Source organism: Palaemon carinicauda, chromosome 25 (genome assembly GCF_036898095.1).
Source record: "Palaemon carinicauda isolate YSFRI2023 chromosome 25, ASM3689809v2, whole genome shotgun sequence".
NCBI lineage: Eukaryota > Metazoa > Arthropoda > Malacostraca > Decapoda > Palaemonidae > Palaemon > Palaemon carinicauda.
The window spans coordinates 91,933,615-91,960,815 of NC_090749.1; the positions used below are offsets into that span (position 1 = coordinate 91,933,615).

The 27,201-nt window shown below is 45.7% G+C and overlaps 1 long non-coding RNA gene across 1 annotated transcript; it reads right to left on the minus strand.

Moving 5' to 3' along the window:
- Nucleotides 1-381: 381 nt before the first annotated feature.
- On the minus strand, nt 382-27,024 carry LOC137618700 (uncharacterized). The gene is made up of 3 exons (XR_011039802.1): nt 26,940-27,024; nt 22,761-22,941; nt 382-2,452 (listed from the first exon to the last, which is right to left on the minus strand). It is a non-coding gene; the product is annotated as an uncharacterized lncRNA (long non-coding RNA).
- Between the last annotated feature and the right edge of the window lie 177 nt (nt 27,025-27,201).

The following is a 27,201-nucleotide window of genomic DNA, read 5'->3' on the forward strand; positions in this document are numbered from 1 at the left end:
CGCACATTTGCAATAAACAGGAGAAGGGTCAGCCATTATGAAAAACCAGAGAAAATCCAAAGGAAAGCCAAGTTCATCAAAAAAAAACGAAAAAGGGTTTCAAGAGTTTTATTGAAGGAACAAACCAACACAGTGAAAGCCATTAAAACCAAAACAAAGTACTTCACCAATTCGGTAGAAAACTCGAGGTCTAGAGCGAGCGGAACCAATGTTGTCGGTGACACCGACAGAGAAGAACTGGTTTGGTTGAGAAGTATATGCGGTATCTGGCCGATAGTCGGCGCTGGTGGGCACACCCGCAACCTTCATGGCGATCGCTCGCGAGTTTTTGGAATCGGTCGGGCCGTCGGAGACGTCAGCTATTTATATATTCACCGGCTAAGTTTAATATTTAAAAATAGAGGGTTGGGCATGAATGTAAAGAGAGTTCTGTGAGAAAGTGATTGTACCAACTGTGATGTAAGGATCGGAGTTGTGGAGAAGGAAAGTGACGGAGAGACAAATTGAATGTGTTTGAGATAAAGTATCTAAGGAGTATGGCTGGTGTATCTCGAGTAGATAGGGTTAGGAACGAAGTAGTGAGGGTGAGAACGGGTGTAAGAAATGAGTTAGCAGCTAGAGTGGATATGAATGTGTTGAGGTGGTTTGGCTATGTTGAGAGAATGGAAAATGGCTGTCTGCTAAAGAAGGTGATGAATGCAAGAGTTGATGGGAGAAGTACAAGAGGAAGGCCAAGGTTTGGGTGGATGGATGGAGTGAAGGAAGCTCTGGGTGATAGGAAGATAGATGTGAGAGAGGCAAGAGAGCGTGCTAGAAATAGGAATGAATGGCGAGCGATTGTGAAACAGTTCCGGTAGGCCCTGCTGCTTCCTCCGGTGCCTTGGATGACCGCGGAGGTAGCAGCAGTAGGGGAATCAGCATTATGAAGCTTCATCTGTGGTGGATAATGTGGGAGGGTGGGCTGTGCCACCCTAGCAGTACCAGCCAAACTCGGTTGAGTCCCTTGTCAGGCTGGGATGAACATAGAGAGGAGACGTCCCCTTTTTTGTTTCATTTGTTTGATGTCGGCTACCCCTCAAAATTGGGGGAAGTGCCTTGGTATACAGTATGTGATGTGATTCAGTAGTGTATTATTTTTTGTGGATATCTAATTGACATTCTTTGCAGATATTAACAAATGCTGTACCAAATTCTCTGAGAATTGAAATAACAACTCAAGTTGAACAATAATAAGCCTAAGTGGAACAACATAAGAGTAGGGAGATCTGCCAGGAAATAATTAATGTGAACCGGATATTTCACACAAACATTAACACATTTGGACGGGTCATGCAGTAGTGCCCTTGCAATTGGGGAAAATGGTCTAGTCCTTCAAGAGTCCTATATAGGAAATGTTCTTTACTAAAAGAAAGATATTAATTTCCTAATATGGAGTTGTCTTTTCCTGACTTTTGAAAGAGCGATAATCAGTACCTGTGTGTGCTATTTTTATGTAGTGTCAATGACAGAATATCTCTGAAGATTCCTTAGCAAGTGATGGAAAATTTCACAAAGCTTGAAGAAAAGATTTAAGATGGAAGATGTGACCAGACAGAACGTAACTCAAGTCCAATAGAAAAGGCTTTCCTTTTCCTAACTTCTAGCACATACTATTAGTCAATGTTCAACTAACCGTCTGACTTCTTTGACAAAGACAAGCTTCAATTTTCAACCAACCTCAACACCTGACAGACAACTGGCCATGCAATTCATCTGGTGTTAGAAAACAAAGTCAAAAGGATTCACTTTCAAAAAGGATCTTCAATAATAGGATAGTAACCTACAAGAGCTTTTCACAGACATATATGCAATGTATACCTTCGTGTTTAGAATCTTTATTTACTGTATTAAGAACCAGTTATGACTTGACTCTTCAAAACCCCAACCATACTACATTGATCGACTGCACACACAATAATGACACAAGAACCATGAAAAGTCTTCATTGAGACATAATGCTTGATAAACTTGATAAAAACAATGGTATTTTGGGGCAAAACTAAATAAATATGCTCATTGAACTCTTGTATATACTGTAATATTGTCTTACTATCCTTTTTTCCTAAGGGATTATCAACAATGTCTGTATTAGCACAATGAAACTAATGTATACAGTAGACTTGCCCAACTGAACCCTTTTCAGAGTGAATCTCCTCCAACCTTCTCTGCAGTCTAATAGCACATATATCTTCAGGGTTTAATCCTGTTTACTAAAGGGAGTTTTTGCTATTTCATCTATAATCCTCATCTACGATTCCTTGACCCAAATATATTCTCTCTCAACTAACAAGTTCTGTAGGTGAAGTAGCTCCAAGGTGAGTTTCTTCCTGTTGAGGTGCTCAGAAACCTTCCACTTGAAGATGGGGAATAATATGGCTCTTCGAATTCAGTATTAGATGAGCAAGTTTTGTACCTGAAAGATACAAGATGAGAATTATTCTAATATATTACAAAGTTATTGTACCTCAAAACAGTGTAAAAGTTCTTGTGATGAAGAGTTTACACAAAAACACTAAAAGGTTTTATTATTATTATTATTATTATTATTATTATTATGATTATTATTATTATTACTAGCTAAGCTACAACCCTAGTTGGAAAAGCAGGATGCTATAAGATCAAGGGTTCCAACAGGAAAAAATCACCCTGTTAGGAAAGGAAAAAAGGAAAGAAATAAACTAAAAAGAGAAGTAATTAACAATAAAATAAAACACTTTAAGAACAGTAATAATGTTAAAATAGATCTGTCATATTATATAAACTATAAAAAGACACTTCTGTCTGTTCAACAAGAAATCATTCGCTGCAAGTTTAAACTTTTACTTTAGACAAGTCTTCTCAAAACCACAAAATCATATTTTAAGGCTGATGAGATTTTCCTTGACTGAAAATTGGTTAACAAAGCAACATGAAGTGTGAGAAGGTGAACATCTTGGAGAGAAGACATCAAATGATTAGGTTCAAAGGCACAAGATAAGATTCTACTGCCAATTGCATTCACTGGCTTCTACAAATCACTGGACTAAGATCATTTCTTGTAGTTCCCCCTTAGAGGATAAAACACTTCTAGACTCTCTTCTTAATACTAATCTGAGAGTAATCAAAATACTTCATAAATATAACAGACAAAGTAAGCAGACAGACATTTCCTATAAGAAAGGCTTTGATGCAGATAAAGGTTATAAAGATACTCAGTCTAGATTTAACAATATCTTTTAGATCTAGATTTTATGGACATTTCTCCGGCCAGATGAAAATGACAAATTCGTAGGTAATTTGTATTTTTCCTAACTATACAAACCTTAGCTATTCAATATGGGTTATTACTTTCGGCGTAGCTGAAATGACAAGCCATTAGAATTTTAACGAGGGTTTACTACCCCACCGCTAGTTAGCGGGGAGGGGGGGGGTAGGAAGGGTAGCCTTCTACCCACCCCCCCTCACACACACACCTGTGCTGAGTTCACTTTGCTTAGAGGTAGGACTTCACGGGGATAGGGCTGGCGGGCAAGTTTGATTAAATAGCTAAGGTTTGTATAGTTAGGAAAAATACAAATTACCTACGAATTTGTCATTTGTTCCGTAACTGAAATACAAACCACGCTATCTAAAAAGGGTGACTCACCCATTAGGAAGGGTAGACGTCCCTGCCAGTCTGGCTTTTTTGGCTTTTGCCCGGGGACTCAGTGGCCTACGTAAGCTGTGTGTGAAGGTCTGAAGTGTGACTCGTCCTAGGAAGTTGACCTGTAGTCCTTTAGAAGGAAACTTTAGGCTAGGACTCTCCCAATACCACCTCGTCAGGGTATGGGGACGTGACAGTATTATCTTAATACTCGGAACACAAGGAAACATGGTTTAGCTGCAATGGTTTGAGGTCAGCTGTGCAGAGAACCCAGGATGCTGCTTTCCCCAAGAGAGGGGAGGATGAAGAAAAGAGTAAGGGCCAGACAAATCTTTCCATTCATGCAGACTAAGACCAGGTAAAAATACCCTCAACCTTCTGCTACTTATCCACTAGGGAGCCTGAGGTTTTAAACCAGCTGTTGCGCAGCCACCACAGGTCCGATAGAAAACGTATCGAGCCTCCTGTGGGTCACGTCGTGCAGGTAGTGGGCTGTGAAGGTCGACTGATGCTTCTACACCCAAGCTTGAAGGACCTGCGTCACTGAGAAATTTCTCTTGAAGGCCAGGGATGTAGCTACGCCCCTGACATCATGTGCTCTAGGGTGACATGACGGAGGAGGGTCTGGATTCAGGGACAGATGGATCACCCTACGAATCCATGCCGAGATGGTGTTCTTGGTGACCCTCCTCTTAATCCTCCAAGTGCTAACAATGCTTGCACCTGGGGACGGACCGTAGCCGTTCTTCTGAGATATAACCTCAGACTCCTTACTGGGCCCAGTAGGAAAAGGTCTGGGACATCTGTTACAGAACGGAGACTTGAATCCGGAAGGAGTCGAACCAAGCGCCCGGCCCCCCCTGATTTGAGTCTTAGCACCAAACCCAGGGACGAGTTTAAACGTTACCTTCCCTCCATACCCTTGCATGGGCGATGTCATATGAGACCATGAACTTCACTAACTCGCTTGGCCGAAGCCAAAGCTAGTAAGAACACCGTCTCTTAGGTGGGGAACTGAACCCTGGCGTAATGGTTCATAGTGAGGTCTCTTAAGAGACCTGAGAACCCGAACCACGTTCCATGGAGGAGGTCTCACATCCGACTGAGGGCAGCTAAGTTCATAAGCTCGTATGAGTTGGGAAAGTTCCATCGAGGAAGAAAAGGTCATTCCTTTGAGCCTAAGGCTAGACTTAAGGCCGAGCGATAGCCTTTCACCGCCGAGACAGAACGGCGCCTTTCCTTCCCGCAAATACACGAGGAACTCCGCTATTGCTGGAATAGAGGCATCTAGTGGAGAGATACCCCTTCCAAGATACCAACCACCGTAGACTTTCCACTTTGCCTGGTAGACAGATGCGGATGATTTTTGCAGATGTCTAGACATCCTAATCGCAACTTGTGAAAAATTCTCTCTCAGCGAGGAGATGCTGGATAGTCACCAGACGCGAAGTCATAGCGAAGCTACGGCTTTGTGAAAGATGCTGGCATGTGGTTGTCTGAGTAGATCATGTCCTGGAAGGAATTCTCTCGGAAGTTCCGTTAGGAATTGCAGAAGGTCCGGAAACCATTCCACGTGATGCCATAGCGGAGCTATGAATGTCATTGAAAAATTGACCAATATTCTGGTCTTGTTGAGTACCCTCCTCATCAGACAGAAAGGGGAAAGGCGTACACGTTGATGTTGTCACCCTGTTATTGGGAGGCATCTTGCCAGAGTGCCTTGGGATCCGGAACTGGGAAGTACGGTGGAATCTTGAAGATCAGCGCTGTCGCGAACAGATCCAAAGTCGGGGAACCCCCACAAAGTCAGGACTTTGTTGGTACTGGATGACACAAAGATCACTCGATACTCACTATCTGAGACGCTCTGCTCAGATTGTCGGCGAGCACATTCCTCTTGTCTGAAATGAAACGCGCCGATAGTAGAATTGAGCGGACTCTGGTCCATCTTAGCATTTCTATTGCAAGATGGGATAGCTGCTTCGAAAAGGTACCTCCTTGCTTGTTGATGTACGCCACTACTGTGGTGTTGTCACTCATTACCACCACAGAGTGACCCGCCAGGTATTGTTGGAACTGTTGAAGGGCCAACAAACCGGCCTTCATCTCTAGATGATTTATATGGAGGCATTTTTCTGATTCTGACCACAGGCCTGAGGTCCTGTGGTACAGAATTTGGGCACCCCCCTTTCTTTGAGGCGTCCGAAAACAACATTAAATCCGGGGGAAGGACCAAAAGATCCACTCCTCTTTGTAGGTTCTCGTCTGTCACCCACCACTGGAGGTCCGTCCGTTCCGCAGGACCCATAGGGATCATGACGTCCGGGGAATCGCAACCTTGATTCCACCAGGACAGGAGCCGCCACTGGAGAGAACTCATCCTGAGGCGATCGTTGGGAACTAGACGAGCCAAGGATGAAAGGTGACCAAGGAGACGTAACCACGATTGGGTTGGAAGCTCTTCTCGACTGAGGAAAGGGCTTGCGACCCTTCTCAGCCTTGCTATCCTGTTGTCTGATGGGAAGGCTTTGTGGAGATTGGTGTCTATAATCATGCCTAGGTAAACCAATCTTTGAGTGGGAAGCAGAGAGGACTTCTGGAGATTTACCATGATCTCCAGATCTTGGGAAAGTCCTAGAAGTTTGTCTCTGAGTCGAAGAAGATACGACTCCGAGTCTGCTAGGATCAGCCAGACATCCAGTTAACGGAGGGTACGGATGCTGATCCTGTGTGCCCACGATGATATTAGGGTGAACACTTCTGGTAAAACCTTGTGGTGCTGTGGAGAGACCGAAACACAGCACCTTGAACTGGTACCCCTTGTGGTCTAGGCTGAATCCTAAGTACTTCCTTGAAGACGGATTGACTGGGATCTGGAAGTACCTGTCCTTCAGATCGAGCATACACATGAAGTCTTGCGGCTTCACTGCAAGACTGACCGTGTTTGCGGTCTCCATGCTGAACGGAGTTTGCTTTAATCTGGACCTCGGCCCTAAAGGCCTGTCCCCTTGCTGATCCCACGGCAAGGGAGCTAAATGACACTAGATTTGTCCTCAGGGGAGGTAGAGATGTTGTGAACGGGACGGGATATCCCTGACTGATTACGGAAATCGTCCAGGAATCGGACCCGAGTTGCTGCTACCTGTCTGCGCAACCTTGTAGGTATCCTCCCACTGCGGACATGCAGGGGGACTGCCAATCCTAGCGTTTGCAGCCTCGGCTGCTCCCTCTAGGATTCTTCCCTTCCTGGAGGACTTCTTGCCTTTCTTGTCCTTGACCGGAAAGGGCTTAGACACCACTGTCTTCACTGCCGTTGTCTTGGTGGGACGTGGCTGCTGGGGTGCTGGAGGTTTATAGGGCTTGAATGTCAAAGCCCTATGTAGAGGGAGTCTTGGTGACTTCCTTCACCTCTCAGCAGCCTGCTCCACATCCTTAGCCTCAAACCGGTTCGTTTCCATAACGGAAGAATGTCTGAGCCTGTAGATTCCGGTGCTAGGGGCCTCCCGGTATTGTCTTGGAGTCCTTTGACTCCATCCTGGGAGGGATGCAGGATTCCAACAACGACGGAGGCAGGCTCTTTTCCACCCTTATTCGAGAAGACTTTACCGCACGAGGTGGGGTTTCCCTCAATGGTGTGATGGGGGAACTTCTCACCTCACGTAACTCTCCTGAGGACGGGAAATCTTCGTCCGAAGGGGAGGGAGAAAAGTCTGAGGGGGGGAGGGTGCCTGCCTCAAAGACTTACGAGGAGACAGCTTCGTCCTCGGAGAAGTTACCGCGTCCGAAACTCCTCTTTTCCTCTTCAGGGGAGTAGATGCAGCCAAGGATTTGTGGCCCAACTCGGAGAGAACAGGCTTGAAAGCCTGTGCTACCGCTCAGATTAGAAACCCAAACCAGGGCTGCCGGCTGATGGCTGCACTGTCAGACACTCCCTCTGGAGGAGTCGCCTGTAAGAAGTGCGCTGTTCTGTGCTTGGGGGGAGGGGGGAGGGGGGAGGGGGGAGGGGTGGGAAGGAGGGGGGGAGGGAGGGGGGGATGGCGCCCTTAGTGCTCGTTGTCCGGCAGGCTCGCGCGTTGGAGGGTATTGGCGCTGGCTCTCGCGTGATGGGGAATACCTGGGGCTCACGCGCGGGAGACTGCTGGAGCGCGAGCGGGAGACTTAATAGTGTGTGCAGGAATCAGATTGACATGCAGGATCAGAATGAAGAGCCCGTGCAGGCCAGAATGTTTGCATGCGCGTGCGCGGCTATCGGCGCGCGAGCGAACGAGTTTGTTGGCGCATGAAAGACTATTGGAGCGCGTGCGCGCGGGAGACCATCGGTCCCCGCGCGCGGACAAGATCGTCGGCGCTTGCGCACGTAAGAAGATCGGCGGTGCTTGTGTGGATCGTCGGCGCTTGCGCGCGTAAGAACATAGGTAAGCACGCGCGCGTGCGTGAAGCGCACATGCTAGGTTGAAGGGTCAGCTGGCAGGACGATCAGGAACTGGGATGTGTCCTTAAAAAAAGGGGCGGGCATCCCCCGATGAGGACCGTAAGCAGGTCTGCTTTAGAGTCCAGGACCGAAATCCTTCGTTGCAGCGCAAGGTTGCGCTGGTAGATCAGTAGGTCAGCTGGCAGGATGATCAGGAACCAGGATGTGCCCTTTGGAAAGGCCAGTATCCACCGATGGGACCGTAAAGGTCCGTGCTAGAGTCCAGGACCGAAGTCCAGAGGACCACGTTGCAGCACAAGGTAGAGGTCACTGGAAGTTTTGCTTGATCCTCCGAGGCGGAGTCTCTATGAGGGACCTCTCCCACGAACGAGAGAGGTGCCCTTCGAAGAAGAGAATTGAAGACACACGTGGTGAATCCCCTTGGGGTCGGTGGATCATCAAGCTGATTTTATCAGTAACGATCCTCCAAAGAGGAGTCTCTATGAGTGGCCTCTCTCGCGAACAAAGAGGTGACACTTCGTAGAAGAGACCTGAAGACACTCGTGGTGATGCCCCGTAGGACCGTTGGATCAGCAAGCTGACTTATCATGAATGATCCTCCGCAGAGGAGTCTCTATGAGTGGCCTTTCTCCCGAACGAGAGAGGTGACACTTCGTAGAAGAGACCTGAAGACAACCGTGGTGACACCCCTTAAGGACGTTGGATCAGCAAGCTGACTTTATCAGGAAAGATCCTTCGAAGAGGAGTCTCTATGAGTGGCCTCTCTTGCGAACGAGAGAGGTGAACACTTCGTAGAAGAGACTTTCCAAGACTGTGCTCCACCCCTGAAGGAAGAGAAACTCAGCAAGGGGGCAGAAAAGTCTGGCCAAGGGGCAGCAACAGTAGTTGAAGGCGATGAATTTATTAAGGTATGAGAAGTTCTCCCTCTGAAGGGAGAAAACCTCACACCTGGTGAGGAAACCTCCCTCGGAAGGGAAGTTGTCCAACCCCTGTAGGCGAACCTCATTTAGCGTTCTAAGATGATCTGAAGTGCTGGCACGTTGTCACGGGAGTACTTCTAAGAGAAGGGATAACGCCCATGACGGCGTCCTCTGAGGGACGGCAACGGCAGCAGATTTCCCAGTTATGAACAAGACAGTTTGGCAGATACAGCAGGCTCTGCTTCGTTGGCACTCTTTGGCAGATACAGCAGGCTCTGCTTCGTTGGCACTCTTTAGTCGAACAAAGAAAAACTGCATAGTTAACTGGGAAAATAAAATTAAATAATCATTTTAACAGAAGTTCCCTAAGGAGGAACTCCGAAGAGAAACCCCAAGGGAATAACATAAAATAAGAATTAAGTATGCGCTCTCCTTCCCAAGATGACATCCACGGGAGAAGGGGGGCGGAGTAGCTGTAATAAAAACAGAATTATAACAGAATTATAATTATCTAAATCATCTAAGAATATACACTAAAAGTGAGAACCACTGATTCCCCAAAGGAAAGTGTTCCCCACGGAGAAGCTGAAAAGTTAAAACAATTAGATTTCACTAAAAATAATTTAGACAAACAACGGAAATAGTAACCTAACCCGCAACAGGAAAGGAGCTATCATAATAGTACATCGTTGTAGTAAGGGCTGAACGACCTCGAGTAGAGAGACCGTAGTCAATCTAAAAAAAAAAAAAAGGCCACATTCCCTTCGCTGAGAATCCAAGTTTCCCGAAAGAAAAGAGGCAAAGCAAAGATAATAGATGAATGAAGAGAGTCCAGGCGATGACGGTTCCCCTGCGGCGGCCGAGTTAACGGAAATAAGCCGAAGGGAAGACCGATGGACCAGAGGGAGAGGTCGTTCCCCACGAAGTGGAACTGTGGTGGCCTTGCACTATGCAAGTGTCATTGTCGTACATCACACACACGGCACAAACACTGAAAAGAAAACTTAATACAATTCTATACACAAATATATACATAAACATAAAGAATGTTTATATATATATATTACAAATAAAAGAAAAAGTAAAAAGGACAAAAGCATTAATATGGCTGTCAAAGAGGCGAGGGTAAGAGCGGACACGTCCGACTACCACCCGAGCCGAGAGCAAAGAGAACTCAGCACAGGTGTGTCTGAGGGGGGGAGGGGGTAGCAAGCAACCCTCCCTACCCCCCGCTAACTAGCGGTGGGGTAGTAAACCCTCGTTAAAATTCTAATGGCTCGTCATTTCAGCTATGCCGAAAGTAATAACCCCTATTAAATAGCGTGGTTTGTATGTCAGTTACGGAACAGATAATAGACACAAAGTAAGCAGACAGACATTTCCTATAAGAAAGGCTTTGATGCAGATAAAGGTTATTAAGATACTCACTCTAGACTTAAGAATATCTTTTAGATTTACATTTGACGGACATTTTTTCAGCCAGATGGAAATGACAAATTTGTAGATAATTTGTATTTTTCCTAACCATACAAACCTTAGCTATTTAATTGGGGTATTACTTTTGGCGTAGCTGAAATGACGAGCCATTAGATTTTTAATGAGGGTTTACTACCCCCTCGCTGGTTAGGGGAGGGGTAGCTAGGTACCCCTCCCCACCCTCACACACCGGTGAGAAGCTCACTTTACTTAGAGGTAGGACTTCCCGGGGGACAGGGCTGGCGGGCAAGTTTGATTAAATAGCTTAGTTTTGTATGGTTAGGAAAAATACAAATTATCTACGAATTTGTCATTTGTTCCGTAACCGAAATACAAACCACGCTATTTAATTAGGTGACTTAACCCTTAGGTAGGGTGGTAAGTCCCAGCCGTACTGGCTTTGGCTTTTGCAGCTTGTGTGAAGGAGTGAAGTGTGACTTGTCCTAGGAAGTTGACCTGGAGTCCTTTAGATGGAAACCTAGGTTAGGAAGATCCCAATACCACCTCGTAAGGGTATGGGGACGTGACAGTATTAACTTAATACTAGGAACACAAGGAAACATGGTTTACCTGCAGTGGTTTGAGGTCAGCTGTGCAGAGAACCCAGGATGCTGCTTTACCCAAGAGAGGGGAGGATGAAGAAAAGAATAAGGGCCAGGCATACCTTTTCATTCATGCAGACTAAAACCGGGTAACAATGCCCTCAACCTTCTGCTACTTGTCCATTAAGGAGCCTGAGGTTTAAACCACCTGTTGTGCAGCCACCACAGGGCCAATAGAGAACGTATCGAGTCTCCTGTGGGTCACGTCTTGCAGGTAGTGGGCTGTGACAATGCTACTGACATCATGTGCCCTAGGGCGACGTGACGGAGGAGGGTCAGGATTCAGGGAATGGAAAATAACCCTGCGAATCCAAGCTGATATTGTATTCTTAGTGACCCTCCTCTTCGTCCTTCCTGTGCTCATGAGCAATGCTTGCACCCAAGGACGAATTGCAGCTGTTCTCTTAAGAAAGAGCCTCAGACTCCTTACTAGGCACAGTAGGATATGGTCTGGGTCATCTGTTACAGAACTCGAAATCCGGAAGGAGTCGAACCAAGGGTGCGGCACTCCTGGATTCTGAGTCTTAGCTACAAACACAGCGACGAATCTGAACGTTACCTCCCCCCATCCCCTTGAATGGGCAATGTCATACGAGAGACCATGAAGTTCGCAGACTCGCTTGGCCGAGGCGAAAGCAAGCAGGAACACCGTCTTCCAAGTCAGGTGGCGATCAGAAGCCTGGCGTAATGGTTCAAAAGGAGGTATCTTAAGAGACCTGAGGACTCGAACCACGTTCCATGGAGGAGGTCTCACTTCCGACTGGGGGCAGGTAAGTTCATAACTTCATATGAGTAGAGAAAGTTCCAGCGTAGAGGAATGTCCATTTATTTGAGCCTGAAGGCAAGACTTAAGGCTGAGCGATAGCCCTTCACTGCCGAGACTGAAAGGCACATTTCTTCCCGCAAATACACGAGCAACTCCGCTATTGCTGGAATAGTGGCATTGAGTGGAGAGATACCCCTTCCACGACACCAACCATAGAAGACTCTCCACTTTGCCAGGTAGACCCCTGCGGATGACTTTTGCAGGTGTCGAGACATCCTTTCCTCAACTTGTTGCGAAAAGCCTCTCTCTGTGAGGAGACGCTGGATAGTCTCCAGGCGTGAAGTCGTAGCGATGCTACGGCTTTGTGGAAGATGTTGGCATGTGGTTGTCTGAGTAGCTCGCGTCGAGGAGGAGGCTCTCTCGGGAGTTCCGTCAGGAGCTGCAGAAGGTCCGGGAACCCCTCTGCGTGATGCCATAGCGGAGCTATCAAGGTCATCGAAAGGTTGACCGATATTCTGGTCTTGTTGAGGTCCCTTCTCATCAGACAGAAAGGGGGAAAGGCGTAGACGTCGATATTGTCCCACCGTTGTTGAAAGGCATCTTGCCAGAGTGCCTTGGGGTCCGGGACTGGGGAGCAGTACAGCGGGAGCTTGAAATTCAACGCTGTCGAGAACAGATCCACCGTCGGGGAACCCCACAAAGTCAGGACTTTGTTGGCTACTAGACGATCCAAAGACCACTCGGTACTCACTATCTGAGATGTCCAGCTCAGACTGTCGGCGAGCACATTGCTCTTGCCTGGAATGAAGCGAGCTGATAGTGGAATCGAGCGGACTTCGGTCCATCTCAGTATCTCTACTGCAAGATGGGATAGCTGTTGTGAAAAGGTACCTCTCTGATTGTTGATGTAAGCCACTACAAGGTGTTGTCGCTCATCACCACCACGGAGTGACCTGCCAGGTATTGTTGGAACTGCTGAAGTGCCAGATACACGGCCTTCATTTCTAGCAGGTTTATGTGGAGGCACTTTTCTATTTCTGACCATAGGCCTGAGGTCCTGTGGTTCAGAACGTGGGGCCCCACCCTTTTTTTGAGGTGTCCGAAAACAGCATCAAACCCGGGGGAAGGACGAGAAGATCCACTCCCTTTCGTAGGTTTTCCTCTGTCAACCACCACTGGAGATCCGTCCATTCCGCAGGACCCATTGGGACCAAGATGTCCAAGGAATGGTGTCCTTAATTCCACCAGGACTTGAGTCGCCATTGCAGGGATCTCATCCTGAGACGACCATTTGAAACTAGAAGGGCCAGAGAAGAAAGGTGACCGAGGAGACGTAACCACGATTGGGATGGGAGTTCTTCTCGTCTGAGGAAAGGAACTGTGACCCTCCTCAGCCTTGCTATCCTGTCGTCTGATGGGAAGGCTTTGTAGAGATTGGTGTCCAAGATCATGCCTAGATATACCAGTCGTTGAGATGGAGGCAGAAAAGACTTCTCGAGATTTACCATGATCCGTAGATCTTGGCAAAGTCCCAGAAGCTTGTCTCGGTGTCAAAGAAGGGTCGACTCCGAGTCTGCCAGGATCAGCCAGTCGTCCTGATAGCGGAGGAGACGGATGGCGATCTTTTGTGCCCACGAAGAAATCAGTGTGAACACCCTGGTGAATACCTGAGGTGCTGTGGAGAGACCAAAACACAGCACCTTGAACTGGTAGGTCTTGTTGTCTAGGCCGAATCTCAAGTACTTCCTTGAAGACGGATGGACTGGGATCTTGAAGTATGCGTCCTTCAGGTCCAGTGTACACATGAAGTCTTGTGGCCTCACCGCAAGTCTGACCGTGTCTGCCGTCTCCATGCTGAACGGGGTTTGTTTGACAAACCCGTTCAGGGCTGAAAGGTCGATGACTGGTCTCCAGACGCCTTCTTTACAAGAAAGTGTCGACTGAAGAAGCCTGGGGAACCGTCGACGACCTCCTGGAGAGCGCCCTTCTTTAACATGGTCTGGACTTCTGCCCATAAGGTTTGGCCCCTTGCCGATCGCATGGCAAAGGAGCTCAACGATACTGGATCCGCTGTCAGGAGAGGTTGAGATGTTATGAACAGGACGCAACATCCCTGACTGATTACGGAAATCGTCCAGGAATCGGCCCAGAGTTGCTGCCACCTGTCTGCGCAACATTGAAGGCATCCCCCCTCTGGTGGACATGCAGGGGGACTGCCAATCCTAGCGTTTGCGGCCTCGGCTGCTCCCTCTATGATTCTTCCCTCCCCTGGAGGACTTTTTGCCTTTCTTGTCTTTAACAGGAAAGGGCTTTGTCACCGTTGCCTTCACTGCCACAACCGTTTTCATTGTCTTGGACGGGCGAGGTTGTTGAGGTGCCAGAGGTTTATAGGGCTTTGATGTGAGAGCCCTATGAAGGAGGGAGGCCTGGTTGGACTTCCTCTAACTCTCGGCTGCCTGTTCCAAGTCTTTAGGCTCAAACAAATTCTTCCCCAAAATGGAAGAATGTCCGAGCCTGCTGACCTCGACGGCTGGGACCTTCGCGTGGAACCTCTCTGCCACCGCATCACGACGTTTCAGGATTGAGTTGGCCCACAAGTTCAAGACTTGGTGGGCCAGAAACTCAATGGTGCGGGTGCACGAGAGGAGGAAGGTCTCCAAAGCCTTCCTGGTGCTCTCCTTAGACAAATCTCCAGATCGCAACACGATGCCAAGAGATCCCAGCCAGATGTCGAGCCATGAAGTAGCCTGCATGGCACACTTCGCGACCTTCTCCTGGCTTATGATCTCTGTCGCCGAGAAAGTCACTTTCTGGCTAGAGAGTCTCTCAAGAGGGACTCCCTTGATAAGCTCTTCCACAGAGTGGTGCAGGGGAAGAGCTAAACAAGCCTCCTCCGTGATCTCGAAGTACCTCCTCTGTTGGACGCAAGGAGGCGGGAGGAGTTTGTTGCCGGCTGTGGAATGGCTGGAGAAGGCGAGCTCGGAGAGCTGGCCCTCGACTTTATCCCTGGCACTCTTCACCCCTTGGGACCAGGGCAAAGCTGCACTGGCCTTAGTGGGTTTCTAAGTGCCAAAGACTCGGTCCAGGACCGCGTCCTTGCCCTCGCGAGGAAGAATCTCAGGATCGGGAATCCTGTTGAGATGCCTCATCAGGGTCAGGACTTGCCAGAAGGCATGCTCCAACTCTTGTGGCTCCCCTCCTGGAGAACTGGCAGCGAAGTCTCCCGTCCCCAAAGGCTCTTCTTGGGGGGACACGTGGACGTTCTCCGCGGGTCTTGTAGGTTTTGGACTGATCCTTGAGGATGACTTGGGGACTGTCTTGGAATCCTTGGGTTCCTTCCTGGGAGGAATACAGGACTCCAACAACAACGTCTGAGGGCTCTTCTCTGCTCCAACCTGGGATGATTCTCCAGTGTGAGGTGGGGTTTCTCCCATTGGTGCGATGGGAGAACGCCTCACCTCGTAAGACTCCCGAGGACGGAAAATGCTCGTCCACGGGAGAGGGAGAAAACGTCTGGGGGTGAGAAGGAGCCTTCCTCAAGGATGTCCGATGAGCCAGCTTGACCCTCGGAGAAGATACCACGGTTTCTACTCCTCTCTTTCTCTTCAGTGGGGTCAGAGCCGCCATAGTTTTGAGACCCATCTCAGCGAAGGCAGGTTTGACAGCCTGCACGACAGCTCTGATGAGGGATCCAAACCATGGCTGCTTACTGACAGCAGCGCTGTTAGAGACTCCCTCTGAAGGGAAGGGGATCGGGCGATCCTTTGGAGTAGACACGACTGCTGGATCTGCCTGGAAGGAAAAGGAAGAAGGAGGTTGGTTCCTGGACCCATCGGATAATTTCCCTCCCTCCAGCGAGTGCGCTGGTCTGCGCTTGGTGGGGGGGGGGGGAACGTGAGGATGACCTGGCTGCTCTCGTTCCTGTAGGCTCGCGTTGTGCCTCCCGATGAGAAACGCACTGGGGATCGCGCGCGCTGGGGGATGATGGCGAGGGCGCGCGAGCGAGCGTTGGCACGCAGGAGAGTGATGGCGTGTAGGCGAGCGACTGCGCACAGGTGAGGGTGCGCGTAGGAGATCTGAGAGGTGATGGAACGGGCGGGCGCTCAGGAGATAGATGGCGCGCAGCTGCGCGATCTGGAGAAGCAAGAAGCGCAGCCGGGAGTGCAAGCGTTTGCACGCACGATTGAGATTGTTCGTGAGCGCGTGCAGGATCTCGGCGAGCTCTAGGCGAGTGCCCATGCGCAGGGATGTTACCCCTAGCGCGTGGGCGTGCAGGAGGGCGCACAGCAGGAACTGGTGCCTGCACGCGATGGCTGACGAGCTGGCGGGGTCCTATGGCGCGTAGGCGAACGCTGAAGAGAAGGAGAAACTCGGTTCTTCCTTCTTGCGCCCAGATCCGGAGATCGTGGGTGCGTAGGCGAACGATGGCGTGCAGGCGAAGAGCGCTGGCGAGCAGGAGATCGTGGGCGCGCGGGGCGCGCATCAAGAGGCCGCGCAGTTGTACGCTGGCGAGGAAAAGATCGCTAGCGAACAGGAGAGCGCTGGCGAGCAGGTGAGTACCGGGGAGCAGGAGAGCGCTGGCGAGCAGGAGAGTGATGGCGAGTAGTCTCAGCTGCAGATGGTCTCTGGGGCGTTGTCTCCGAGGATGAAGTTCTGAGCAGAGAGGACTTCACCGCAGGCGAGCGCTTGCGCGCAGGAGAATGTTGGAACGCAGGGGATACCTGGCGCTTAAGGGACTTGCTCACATTGTGAGAAAGCCCCTTTTGCCCCTAAGGGACTGGTGCCCGTTGGATAACGGGATGCGTGGGCGCCCAAAAGCGCGTCAGCAGCCAGGAACGGAGACGGCAGGTCAGAAGGTCTGGCAGGCGAAGGAGAACGATCAGCAGAGAGGTCCAAAGATGCAACTGCAACGGTCGGTGCACAGCGAGGAGGATCCTCTGCGGGGGACTGCGACGGAGAAGAGCCGAAGAGACGCCTCCTAACTCCCTTGTGAGGAGAAGGCAGGCCTCTACGGCGAAGAAGAGGGCGAGCCTTCCGACGGATACGTCCTCTGGGGGCGGCAGGCAGACCATCGTCAGTCCTCAGAAGAGGAGTCTCTGTCAGTGAACTCCCCCAAGGGGGAGAATCACCTGCAGGAGAGACCGTAGGACTTAGCTCCTCCCTCGAAGGATGTTCAGAGGGAGAAACTAAGCCTTCAGCTGCATCGGGAACCAAGGCAGGGGTTTGACCTAACTCATCGGAGGCCCCTGCCACAACAACGTCGACGATAGACAGAGGGTCAACCTCTGCTACCGCCGGCGACTGTTTGACAGCAGCCCCAACTTGATTATGTCAAACAGGGCTTCCCTGGAGGGCGAGCCCTTAAGCCCCAAGGAAGCCCAAAGCTGCAATAAATCATCATTAGCAACAGATAAATCCTCCCCCGGGGGAGGAGGAGGAGCTGCCTCGCTATGGGAGGCAACTCCCTCTCCCGAACCCCGAGGTCGGTCAACAAAAGAACGGCCTACGCTACCACTCAGCGGCCTCTCGGAAGAGACTGATCGAGCGGGAGCTTCGGAGGAGGTTCGGGCTACGGAAGAAGAGTCCTTGGAACTTTCTTTCTTCAAGGAAACCCTTGAAAGAGAAAGATCCCTTTTAGACTTCTTCCGGCGCCGGGAAAACCTCTCCCACTGGGAGGTAGACCACTCCCTACACTCACTAAACACTTTGTCTATCACACCGTTGGCCCATGCAGAACGGACATAAGGTGTGAGGGTCCATTTCGACCGCCGACATATATGTACCACAAGGGCGGTCAGGTAATCCGGGCCAACTTCCAAGCACACACTGCAAAGAAAAAGCAAAAAAGATTACGTCTGTCAATAAGCGAGGGTGGGAGCAGACACGTCTGTTCATCACCCGAGCCAAAAGCAAAGTGAGCTACTCACCGGTGTGTGAGGGGGGGAGGGGTAGCTAGCTACCCCTCCCCTACCCCCTCGCTAACTAGCAAGGGGGTAGTAAACCCTCGTTAAAAATCTAATGGCTCGTCATTTCAGCTATGCCGAAAGTAATACCCTAATTAAATAGCGTGGTTTGTATTTCTGTTACGGAACAACTGAATATTATATAACCATTTCTTACTCAAAATAATTTTCATGAGAGAGAGAGAGAGAGAGAGAGAGAGAGAGAGAGAGAGAGAGAGAGAGAGAGAGAGAGAGAGAGAGAGAGAGAGAGAGAGAGCCTTATTGCCTTATTCTATGTTTGGCTTCCCCCAGGTCCCTTAGTGTGAGGCACATCATGCAATATACATAGCCACTACAATTACATAAAAATACTTTGGAATAAGAATATACAAAAATGTTGATAAAAGTAATTAATTACTGCATCTTATTGCATAATCAAAATCACCCTACAGAGTCGGTTTTTATCATTCACAAGGACCTGGAATTTCATATATAAATGCTGGTATATATAGGCATTTAATAAATTATTTAACAATTATGTAAGTATGGCAAATACATAATGGACTTTGACTAAAAGGAAAAATTCATTATAGTATTAAATAAGGGATTTAAAATCCCCTATGAATACTATCAGTGAAACAGGGGTGCTGTAGTTATTCACATTTCTCTTCATTGGGTGATGTCTTTGTTACTCAACACCCATGAATTGCGAGGTCTCTTAAGTCTGCCTATTTCATTCGTGAACTTTAGGTGTACTACGACGAGATTTTTATCAATTACAGTAAAAAAGACAATAAATTTCACCCAACATGGTTGTGTCAGTAGTCAAAATAGAAGTAATTACACACAAAATCTACTGTAGAGTCATGTCCTAAAAGCCTTACCTAACATCACAATGTTACAATCGTTTTGTATTTTCCATAACTATACAAACCGAAGATCTTTAATAGGACATTAATTGTAAGAGGTCAAAGTCCCAATAACTGAGCTGGCTGATTACTGACCGGGGAAATGTCACGTAATTTGGTCCTGCATTGGAGCAAAGTCATGACTACTGTCAACCTCCTAACTAGTTGAGCACGAAGATGTCGCAGGTTGTCAGGCAAGGTCCCTCCCTACAAGGAGTCATGTAAGAACCTATATTCATAAGGGTATGGTGTCTGAATGTGGGATTATTATAAGAAATGGGCTGCATACATTTCATCTATCTCTACCTTGCCTTGAAGGATACGGGCGGTACTTCCCAATACAAAACTTATCTATCAAGAAAAGTTACTCTGTTGTGAGGCTCGCCTGCATCTAGTGTAAATCAAAGCATAGAGCCCAAACAGGCAGAAGGCAATTACCAATCCTGACATAGCAGCCACCTTACCAATGGTCTTGTGTATCCCGAAGAAACACAAGGAAGAGGAATGCACTAAAAGTCCTCTAGATGGTTCTGCAGGTCTTCAAATTCAAACTCTTTCGAAGGGAAATTTGTCTGAGGCTCACTGACCAATCTTCTTACTGTTCAAGAGGAAGACGGGAAGCAAATACTGTACAGTCTACTACCAAGAAAAATACTTCTCATACTGTAGTGTTTAGTTGGCTGTGGCCAGGTATAGATTGCACACCGACTCCAAGTCGCCACCATAAATTTAAACAGATGTCCCCAGGAATTGCAAATGTTGATGGGCACCACCCCTTGTTTCTGCCTCTTTGGGAATGTCGAGCTCCAAGTTGAGGCAAAGTATATGACTGCATCCAACCAAAGATTGAATAAGAGGAAGCTCAGTAGATGATGGAAGTGGATTCTATGGAAAGAGAGACTGGGAGCAAGATCAAAGTGTTGGAGTGCCTGAGTCTTACATTAGATCCCTGTTGTCAGTACCGATATTGTTGAATCAATGAACAGTGGTGACAGAGTCTCAAAAGTGTCTTGAATATGTCTGGAGACATGAGAGAGACAATTGCGGCTGTCAATATCTCGTGTTCATTCTCTTTCAACCCTAGCGTGGTCACGGGAGCGTGACTATTGGTAGAGTACTGCTCCTCCCACTAAACCCTGCAATGGGATCAGTCAATGTCTTGCAGAGACTACAATCTGTGCTTTGGTAACTTCTTCCTTCTCTTTGGGTAGGTCTTTCATTCATTTTTTATTCAGATGGATAAAGTTATATCCTCTTAAAACCCAAAGTATGACTGTCAGTAGGTTATGGACATTTAACCCTCATAAACCATATCTTTTAATTGAAAATGTCTCTGAAACTACTTGCAAATTATCTATCACTGCTTCCCACTCTCCTGAAGAGAGAGAAAAGTCAAATAGCCAGCAAGGGGAAAGAAGGGCAGTGACCTTTATTACTACTGGTTGTGCATGAGCTGGTTCATGTAGGAACAGAGCATAGCCGACAGGTGGACGAGCTCCTATCGAAGAATTCTTCCTGCCACAGGAGACTCACCAGACAACCCGAGGACAGAAAGAAGTGACCGAATGCCTGTCCTTGGCTGAAGAGAATCCTTGCAAACAACCTCAAGAGCAAGATATGGCATCTTAAGTGCTTGTTTCAATGCTAAGAATAGATTTGAAAAGGCACATTCCAAACTGGAACTAGCGACCAAGTTGGAAGGTCTTGGCATCTGAGAGAACTCTGTCATGGAGTTATGAGTGTGGGCAGATCTATACCAAGGAGCAGTATAGGTCCGTTAGGCAATCTCGAGAGAAGGTGTCACCAGAGACTCTATGGAACGTCCAGCATCCGGAAAGAGATGACGGGCAGCTTCCCAAATCCCAACCAGCTGTGCTTAGGACCATTGCTTGCAACAAGAGCATAAGCTCTTGTACCTCATACTGAAAACCCTTCCAGGGGGTTGGGTTTTAGATCCACGAAACCTTGCACAGGAATAGGTCAAAGTCTCGAAAGACTTTGCCAGACCGGTCATTCTGTGTCTGCCCTTTTCCTCCTTTCTCGGAAGGAACAAGTGACAACAGGAGTTACCTGGCGACTCTAAAGTAATGATTACCTGTAAAATAAGTGTAAGTCTCAATCTTGTGGTTTCTGGTGGTGGGATTCCTGATTGAGGTTACCAATCTTAAGGTTTCTCATAGCAATACTTTTTAAAATGTTTCAGCTTGTTTCTTAAATCATAAAATCTTGTGTGGTATTATAGTATCTGTGGGAGGTGTACAAATGGAGCACCCGTAATGTTAGGGACAAAATTGGGATTCCAAGTTTGTGTGAAGAAGTGAGACTCAAAAGTTAAAGGCATTCATTGAATGATCCATAGTTAGCCAGCAACCTTAAAAACACTTCCAGCTATGCTAGAGAAGGTTTTGGATCAAACTATTCAAAGAGTGAATTTTGTCAGAGGAACAGCTCTTAACTACCAACTTTTCAAACAGTAATGTACCAATATGGATGCAGCCAATCAACTGATTTTTTTTTCACATAAATAATCAAAGGCAAATATAACTAAGTGGATACAGTATCTATTCTTATAGATGAACTCAAATTGTTGTTTGATAAAGATAAGTGAGTCTTTTTCCTTATTTAATGATTAGAAATGGATTATGAATCTCGCCTATTTAGTTGATATTTTTGAGCAGCTGAATCTTCAGATGCAAGGAAGGAATGCAAACATAATAAAATTCATAGATGCCTTGAAAGCTTTGACGAAAAAGATGGAAAATGGGAAGAGAAGGTCAATGTAAGAAATGTATCAACTTTTGATCAAATGTCATCCGTATATGTTGTTGGTGGAGAAGACAAGGTGCAAAGAATGAAACTTCTCAGAATTTGATGCATTAGAAAGTGATTCCAGCTGATATATTACTGAAATCATTGATGATGAACTGGATTTAGTTAGTTAATCCATTTGAATTATCAGTTGAAAAATATTCCTGATGATTGAAAAGATGAATTTCTGGAGTTTTAGTACTGATCAGGAGTAACAGAGAAATCCATTACATAATTCCTACCTAAAAGTGGCAGGAAGAGCTATTCGTGCGCTGCTTCCCTTTGTGTAGACATGTCTTTGTGAGACAACAGGCTTTTCAAGTCCTTTGCAAATCCTGTTTTATTAAACTGATGCCATCCTTTGTTATTGGCGTCTCTGAAAAATCCAATAACGAAGGGTCACAGGGAAAAATATTGGCTCGTAAGAGAAGATTTCTGCTTCTTGTTTTCTATAGAGGAAGAAGCAGAAGGGAACGATCTATTTTAGCTTTCCTCTTATGACAGCTACTGAATTTCTCCTGTTAGGATTACTTCGACATGCAGGACACAAACAATAGGGATCTACCTTAAACCGACTCATGAAGGTACCATAAGGACAACCTCAGGGGCAGAGCAGGTTCCCATACATACTTGAGAAGCACTCATGATCACAAGAATTGAAAAGGAAAAGCACATTGTGGACACCGGTCAAGCAGAGGTCCGTTTGATGCAGCAACCAAGACTGAAGTGGAGACTGAGCCACCGGCTCCTACACGCCTACCCAGCGCAAGTTGGAGCAGAGGACAACCATACAATGTTGCCAGACCCACAGGATTCCCTTTATTTTGGTCATAGCAAACCAGGAATAGAGTGTAACCCATATAAATGATGAGGGTTTGTATTTGCGTAGGCACAAATGGAGCTTTTAGCAAAATAATTTCAAAGGGCTTCTATTACTGTACATAATAAAAAAAATTCTGTACCAGCAGGTTTTAATCAACCTAATTGATGGCCATATCGTCAACAATTATGCTGCAAAATCACTTGCACTTTTGAGTAAAGAAAAGAGATTCTAAACCAGAGAAGATTTTGGTTCCATCTGCATGAAACACATTATGTGGCATTTTAATTCTGGATTTTCAGGAACATATCTACAATCTTTAGAGAATGCAAGTATGTGCAGATAAAATGTTACACCTAACTTGAGAAGGAAATCAGAGCTTGAGAATGTGTACAGTTACAGAAATATGACCCAGTGATACTCACATGCTGATACTGGCAAGAGTCCAGACAGGAGATGGTGTGACGTTCGGTTCACAATTGAAAAGTAGTTCTAGGAGGTTAGACTAGACCAAGCTTCTATGTGACCCGAGGCCATCGGCAGCAGCTTCCATGTCGTGTCGTGGCTTGTTCCCTCTCTGCTCTTGATAAACATTGAATTGGTTCCCTGGAGAATAAAAATAAGAATCAAAACATAATGTAATAAGGATAATCTGGTTAGATTGGATTAGAGAATTGGGGCTTGAGAAGCCTTCAAGCAGACGTGTAACATGAGGGGAAAACCCCATAGTTGCAGTATGAAGGACAAGCAGAGAGGTTGGAGAGCCAGATGCAAGAAAGCAAATGGGAAACAACGTAATGTTTGAAGGCAAATGTTTGAACATAAAGTTTGAAAGCAAGGTTTGGAACAAAGTTTGAGAGCGAGGTTTGAACCTAATGTTTGAGAGCGAGGATTGATCGTAATGTTTGAGAGCGAGGATTGATCGTAATGTTTGAGAGCAAGGTTTGAACCTAATGTTTGAGAGCGAGGTTTGGAAGTAATGTTAGCAAGCGAGGTTTGAATGCAAAGTTTGAACGTAAAAATTGAGAGAGGTTTGAACCTATTGTTTGAAAGCGAGGTTTGAACGTAAAACTTGAGCGAGATTTGAACCTAATGTTTGAAAGCGAGGTTTAAACGTAAAGTTTGGATGCGAGGTTTGAACGTAAACTTCGAAAGCAAGGTTTGAACGTAAAGTTCGAAAGCAAGGTTTGAACGTAAAGTTTGAAAGCGGGGTTTGAACGTAACGTTCGAAAGCGAGGTTTGAACGTAAAGTTCGAAGGCGAGGTTTGAACTTAAAGTTCGAAAGCGAGGTTTGAACGTAAATTTCGAAAGCGAGGTTTGATCGTGAAGTTCGTAATAGAAATTTGAACGTAATGTTAAAAAGCGAAATTTGAACATAAAGTTTAAATATAGTTTGAATGCGAGGTTTGAAGATGTTTGAAAGCAAGGTTAGACCAATGTTTCAAAGAGAGGATTGAATGTAAAGTCTGAAATCGAGGTTTGAACAAAATGTTTGAAAGCAAGGTTTGAACCTAATGCTTGAGAGCGAGATTCAAACCTAATGTTTGAGAGAAAGGTTTGAACATAGTGTTTTAAAGAGGTTTGAACGTAGTGTTTGAGAGAGAGGTTTGAACGTAGTGTTTGAGAGCGAGGTTTAAACGTAAAGTTTGAGAGGTTTAAACGTAATGTTTAAGCAAAGTTTGAACGTGATATTGGAGCAAGGTTTGAACATAATGTTTGAGAGCAAGGTTTGAATATAATATTTGAAGGTAAGGTCTGAAAGTAAAGTTTGAAGGTAAGGTTTGAACAAAATTTGAAAGTCGGGTTTGAATGTTGAAATCGTAAGCGAAGTTTGAACGTAAAGTTTGAAAGCAAGGATTAAACGTAATGTTTTAAAGCAAAGTTTGAGCATACAATTTGAAAGCAAAGTTTGAACAAAGTTTGAAAGCAAGGTTTGAATGTAGTTTGAAAGTGAGGTTTCACCGTAAAGTTTGAAAGTGAGGTTTGAACGTGAAGTTTGAAAATGAAGTTTGGATGTGAAATTTAAAAGTGAAGCCCAGAAGTGAGGTTTGAACATGGTGTGAAAATGAAGTTTGAAATGCATCACATTTCAGAAAGGGAAAAGGGAAAGGGAAAGAGAAAGGGAAAAGGGTAAGGGAAAGGGAAAGGGTAAGGGTAAAGGAAAGGTACATTCTGGAAATTTTGGAAATTTTTTAAAAGTTATAATTTCATGAAACAAAGTACTCAGCTATTTGAGAGTATAGTACAGTATAACAAGGATACTCGAGTATTATATTTATTTCCGGATAAGTCCTCCCATTTTATCGTATTTTCCCCCTATTGAATAACTGTATAGAATATGATTATTAAATGCTAAGCTACAACCCTAGTTAGAAAAGCAGGATGCTATAAGCCTAGGGGCCCCAACAGTGAGAAAAGTAAACAAGGAAAAATAAAATATTTCAAGAAAAGTAATAACATTAAAATAAATATTTCCTACATAAACAATAAAAACTTCAACAAAACAAAAGGAAGAGAAACTAGATAGAACAGTGTGCCTGAGTGTACCCTCAAGTAAGAGAGCTCTAACCCAAGACAGTGGAAGACCATGGTACAGAGGCTATAGCACTACCCAAGACTAGAGAACAATGGTTTGATTTTCAAGTGTCCTCCTAGAAGAGCTGCTTACCATAGCTAAAGTCTCCTCTACCCTCACCAAGAGGAAAGTAGCCACTGAACTACATTGCCGTAGTTAACCCCTTGGGTGAAGAAGAATTGTTTGGTAATCTCAGTGTTGTCAGGTATATGAGGACAGAGGAGAATCTGTAAAAAATAAGCCAGACTATTCGGTGTCTGTAGACAAAGGGAAAGAACCGTAACCAGAGACAAGGATCCAATGTAGTACTGTCTGGCCAGTCAAAGGACCCACTAAATCTCAAGCAGTAGTATCTCAATGGGCGGCTGGTGCCCTGGCCAACCTACTACCTCCAAATTGCATTGTTTGCTGAACTTTTCATCTCATCGAACAAAGATCAGTAAAGGCCTTTATGCTTGCGTCCAAACAATGACAGTTGGACAGTGAGAGCCTCCTGGTGGTGGTGACTAGTGATGGCAGCACGAGTGATTGGTGTACGAGTAACGAGAAAATAGTCGTACGTGCAAAAAGATTTCTTTTATTTTTGGTGTACTAGAAAAAATAAGAAAGGAAGAAAATTGGGTGCAGAGATAAGAAAATTTGGGAAGTGTTGTAACAGTAATACTGGTGGGAGTTGGGAAGCGAATAGGAACTAGATTTCACATATTATACGAGAATGGATCCAAATACATTTAATAATCTCATCTCGAAACTGGATATTTCTGCTGAAGCCCCATTACAGGAAACATTCCTTTTCCTGTTAACAAGATGCAACTATGCACCACTTCTATACAATAAAAGGATTTCTGGTGTCGGCCATTATCGGCGGATACAAAAAACATTAGGGCATATCTCACTGATTATTCATTAGCACCAAAAATAAATGTCTTTTTTGTTTAAATTGGGAGTTTTCCTATTAATAGTATTTTTTTTATTAGAAAATGTTGTTCTGACCAGAACTATAATAAACTAAAACCAATTTGTCTTGTCTATACAGAATTGGTGATAAAACCTAACTTCATATTTAAGGCAACGATTTTATCAAACTCATCTCCCCAATCTTTATCCACCAGGTACAAGTCTCGTTGCTTTGGTAAAAACTCCCAAAATTTGATAAAAACTTTACAGATCTTTGTTCGCTGCTTCTACGCTTCTGACGTTACTTTAAAGTTCATTGTGTGGACGGAGCCTCAGAGTTTTGTATTTTTCTCTTAATTACAACATTTGCTACAGACAACAGAAGACACAGCCTACGATGTATTCTGTTTTGAAATGCTGTACCTGACACAGGTGGGGGGGGGGGAGGTTATGACCTAAGTCAGGTTAGGTGGAGGTACCTTAGGCCCGGACACATCCAATTGATGTCATTGCAAATAAAACAACGGCAAAGGCAGTCGGTTAAAGCACAGGATAAGATTACGTATAGAATGCAAAGATCCTTGAATAATGCATACAGGCCAGAATTTATGGAGTACTGTCAATGGTGCAAAACATCAAAATTTATATTTACCTTCAGGACAAATTTCCTTGAGGAACAAATTGTTTTCCCTTTTGTTTGCAATTAATTTCAAGTTTATTTCAATCATCAATAAAGAGGATTTTCCTGTTTTCCTTCCAACTAAACCACCGGTTCCCTCCACGTGTCAGTTGGGAAGGGACAATGGCAGAACAGTTCATTTGTGGATATTTAATGAAGGAAAACAGGGTTTTCCTCTAGAGAAATTTTGTCCTGTATTAAATTAAAACTACAACTCTACCAGAATAGACGATATTTTGACCTTTATACAGCATGAGGACTAAAAGAAGCCTGGATTATGAACGACTTTACTGAAGTAGGCACAGAATGAAGCACACCAGAGCTCTCCTAAGTCGGTTCACATTGGACATTCTTATTCTACATTTTACTAATAATTTCTGAATATGCCACCTCTATTTATAAGTTAACTTAACAATAAAGTTACACAACTTTATTTAGAACACACATACTTACAGCAAAGTCACTGAAAACGCACAAAAATATACAAAACTTATTGCCTGAAGAAGACATTTCATCTAGTGTTACCACTCGATCAGCCCTTTTACTAGTGAGTGAAAATCCCTAAACAAACCAAAAATATCAAATTCCCCTTAATTAAGAGACAATTTTCCCCTAGTATTCTTCAACACGGTCTAAACTATGTGTTATGCATATTTTTTTTTTGTTATACTGTGTTCTGTAATTTCCTTAAGGCATTTTTGTGACCATAAATAAT